This window comes from Lithobates pipiens, unplaced genomic scaffold (assembly GCF_037356315.1).
Source record: "Lithobates pipiens isolate NorthernLeopardFrog02 unplaced genomic scaffold, aLitPip1_a1.2 Scaffold_8, whole genome shotgun sequence".
In the NCBI taxonomy this organism is placed as follows: domain Eukaryota; kingdom Metazoa; phylum Chordata; class Amphibia; order Anura; family Ranidae; genus Lithobates; species Lithobates pipiens.
Window position 1 is genome coordinate 635,062,421 of NW_027507903.1, and position 4,474 is coordinate 635,066,894.

General features: G+C 41.0%; 1 pseudogene; it reads left to right on the forward strand.

The window, feature by feature from the left end:
- Window positions 1-1,535: 1,535 nt before the first annotated feature.
- Window positions 1,536-4,224, forward strand: LOC143964136 (proteinase-activated receptor 1 pseudogene; annotated as a pseudogene).
- The last annotated feature ends 250 nt before the right edge of the window (window positions 4,225-4,474 follow it).

Consider the following 4,474-nt stretch of genomic DNA (forward strand, 5'->3'; position numbering starts at 1 on the left):
AAATACCTCTTATGAAGCGATCGTATGATAATCTGATCGCTAGTACACAGTTTTCAAGAGCCAATCACAACACTTCATCCGATATTATCCGAAGGGATAAGATCGTATGATTTTCATTTAATCAGTATAATATTCATGCGAAAAAAATCGGAAGAGCAAGACCACGCATGCTTGGAAACAAAAGAATACATTATAATACAATAAAACACATTACATCACTTCCGAAGTTGTATTCTGTCGTAGAATTTTCGCAAAATTTGGTAACCTTTTCCTTTTCAATATGAGACTAGCATGCAAACAAAAACAGATGATCACCTGTCTGATATTCTCATTGTGTGTATGAGACTTAAGATATATAGCATTTTGCTACCCAAAGGGCATTCAGTAGGGAGCTACATTTACAGTAAGACACCATTGCCTATAGGCCCTACACTAGTCTGTAGGGATGGGCGAACGATTTGGTCCGAGCAATAATTTGGGTCGAACATATGCCTGTTCAGCCTTTTGTCGAATTTGCAGGGTGTTCACCGGGTGTTTTCCCCCTGATAAACACCCTGTGGTGCTGCACATTGCATTCTGCGCCACGATTGGGCAAAGCTTTGCCCAATCAGGGAGCAGTGTAAGCTGGTTGTTAAGGAGCAGGGCCAGGAAGCCAGCCGCCACATCCAAAATAACAGACGAGTCATCAGCTGTCAATGGGTTTCCCCGCTGACAGCTGAATTAAAAAAATAAAGGCCTATCAGGTCAGGAATGGGGGGGAACAAGTGCCCGCCTGACCCGAAAAATGTAAAAAATTTAAAACGCTCTCGCCTCTTGGGAGGTCTCCCGCCGCATGCCCGCTCTGCGCTTTGACAGTTCTTATATAGGCAAGGGACAGGGCCACCTGGCTACGTCACCCGGTGGCACTGCCCCTTCATAATGCCACGTGATGTCAAAAGGGGGTGGTGCCACTGGGTGGCCCCACCCCTTGTGTATATAACAACTGTCAAACTGCAGCGCAGGCATATGGTGGGAGGCCTCCCAAGAGGCCAGAACTTTTTTCATTTTTTTATATTTTGGGTCTGGCAGGTAACGTCATTGACGATGGATGTACATCGAGGGACACTATTTTTTTAGTTTTTAGTAAAGGACTTGTCAAAAACTGTTTCTTATCATTATTACATTTGTACAATGGGCATTCTAACCCTTTGGACCTACTGTATGCTCAGAGTCCAAAATGTGTATTATTGGTACTTGGTTGCTATGATGGCCAACCGCTACATTGGAAATGTGAATGGGTTGGGAGAATCCAACCTTGACCCAAAGCTCAACCCTATTTGTGAGGATTCCTTTGGTTACCCCTGCCAAAGAGCATCAAACATTTGTCATTCTTTGTTCTCAGTGGTTGAAGACCACCTGTTTCCAATTCTTACTTTTTACAACTCCAAAACTTTCATACAATGTACAGTATCTTTTGTTGCATATTAGAGCGCCAGGTTTTTTCTTTTTCCGTGTGTTATTCCTTATGTTTATATTTTCTCTTTCCAGGTGGGAACCATCTATGGACCATAAACTTCCATAATGCATCTGTTAATTATAACATTTCTTCAGAAGACTTTATAATCTCCCCTAGTAGTTGGTGGCTGACCAGATTTGTACCATCATTTTTTACCGTTGTGGTCCTTTTGGCTCTTCCTCTCAATATCATGGCAATCTTTATTTTTGTCTTTAAGATGAAGGTGAAGAAGCCATCAATTGTATACATGTTGAACCTTGCTGCTACAGATATCATCTTTGTTTGTATCTTGCCTTTTCGCATTGTTTACCGATTCTCTGGAAACAACTGGATCATTGGAGAAGGAATGTGTCGCTTTGTCATGGCGGTATTATTCTGCAACATGTACTGCTCCATTCTGCTTATGACAAGTATCAGCATTGACCGATTTCTGGCAGTAGTGTTCCCGATGCGGTCTCTTGCCTGGCGTACAGTGAACCGAGCCTGGCTGGTGTGTGGTATTATCTGGATCATCTCATTGGTCAGCATTGTGCCTCTTCTCATTGCCAGGCAAACTTATATGCTCCCTGCACTAAATATTACAACTTGTTATGATGTGCTGGACTCAAAAGATTTAAAAGGCCTTTATTTTTACTATTTCATTCCTTATCTCATAGCGTTCTTTGTCATACCTTTAATTGTTACATCTTTATGTTACATTGGAACCATATGCAGTCTCTGTCTACCACATGTTGAATGCAGACATCGGAGATCTCGAGCCATCTACTTGACAGCGGTTGTCCTTTTTGTATTTGCCCTTTGCTTTGGCCCAACCAATATCCTCTTTTTAACTTCCTACCTGCTGATTTTTAGGTACAATGATGACTCTCTGAATTTCGCTTACATTTTGTCCGCCAGTATAAGTAGCATGAGCTGTTGTCTTAATCCTATTATCTACTATTATGCATCTTCCCAGAGTCAAACATATATCTACAATGTATTATGCTGTAAGGGAGTAAACAGAAATAGAAGGAATAAGGTAGCCCCAGTGTTAAACTTGAAAGCATGTGCATCACAACAAATTCAATAAGGCAAATGTTCCATAATATCCAGCCACCCAGAGTTTCTGACCATAGTCACAAAGTAAAGGTATATATTGGTACAAAGTGCACCAACAAACTTGCTTGTCAAGCTGCTAAAAGACCAACGTGTCTCTGTTTCCTTTATAAGGCACAGATACCCGTTTTTTAAATGACAACTACAAAGAACCTTGAGCCTGTGCAACCAATGACTGTGGTCTACATCCATAAACTCTGCAGTCTACATCCAGAAACTCTGCTTCAGCCTTGGTTCACCAACCTGTTTCCTCCATTCAAGAGCATGCTTAGCCCTCCTTTGGAGTAAGTAACACCAAGCAGACATGGCACAGAAATGAGATATCATGTACCTATGTACTTAGCAAGAAACAAATATGGCAGATGATTAATTTCTATGACTAACAAGGACGCTTTATTTTCGAACATAAAGGGATATGCTTAAGCCATCAATTATAAAAGTGGCTTATTTAAGAACTGTTTATTAGAAGTGAAAATTTCATTTGAAATTGTAAAATGGACAGAAGAGAACGTCCTTATTTCACAATATGCCTCCTCTATCTTAAAAGACAACTCTACCTCTACTTTCTCAACAAAGGAAGTGCACAGACAGGAAATGGAAAATTCTTTCCAAAACTATGACAAGCCAATTTGTTTATAAAAAAACAAAAGATAATACAGCACACTCTGAATATGACTAGTAAACAAACTCATATAGTGTTGAATGGGAATGAACATAGAGTAAAAATAGTATTAATGACCACAATGGGCTGTTACAGTCAGTAATGTCCATGAAGTATAAGGTAAAATAATTAAAACAGTTAAAATAATTTAAAAAACTGTCCATCGGGGGCTGCCAGTTCTGAGTAGAAATGTAAAAAGTGCTCTGAAAATGACAAATGGAAAAGGAACGGCGCCTTCTAAGTGCAGTAAAACGGTAAATTTTAATAACATTTTAAAAATCAATACACTCACAAAAGTGGTTCATAGATGGGAATTATAATAATTTCAGCATCCGCTAGTCAGAGAGGAGAGGCCATCAGCTGCAAATCCGGCAGAGGGATAGATGATGTGGATGGTGCCAGGCCCGGATATGATGTTTCCGATGGTCGTGGAGCGCAAACACTAGGCACCGTCGTTGGCGGGGATCAGCGTCACTTCCGGGCTAACGGGGAGGAGCTCACATTCAGGACAGGCATGTCCCTTCTTCAGGCTTTATATATATATATATATTTATTTTAGGCATCACCTGAGCCTGATTGCAGGAGATATGTATAAATACCCAGCAAGTACTCTCACACTTTGCTTTGGTATCTTCCTTGTGCCCTGACCTGATTCTGTGAGCCCTGAATCCTGATCCCGTCTCTGCACCTGATCTCTGTACCCGAACCCTAAGCCTTGTACCTGTACCTGTCCCTCTTGTGATTCATCCATCCTCTCCTTGTCCTGTTTGTTCCCTATCCCCAGCTGCTGACCTCCCATTGACGACCCTGGCCTGGTTCCCTTTATGATTCCGGTATTCCCCTTTATATGTACATATTTATCTGTTACTATTATTATTGGTGGGTTTCTGTTTGTGGTTGGTTAGTTGCACATTGTATTATATTGGAGGTAGTTGTGTTTATTCACTTATCTTAATAAATCATTATATTTCACTTATACATGTTTGGGTTTCCTTTGTATAGGTCTGTAGTCTAGACCAACAATGTGGCCTATTGTCTGGCCACTTTGCTGAGCCAGGTGAACCCAGCTGGAGAGGAGCTGTACCTTTGCTGGATGCTGCTGCCTGGAGCAGATAGACTTGTGCAATTCGTTTCGTAACGAATCGAAATTCGGCCGAATTTTGCATCTTTCGGAAATTTGGATGCATCCGAATGTCCGAATAAAAAATAACAAATTACAATGA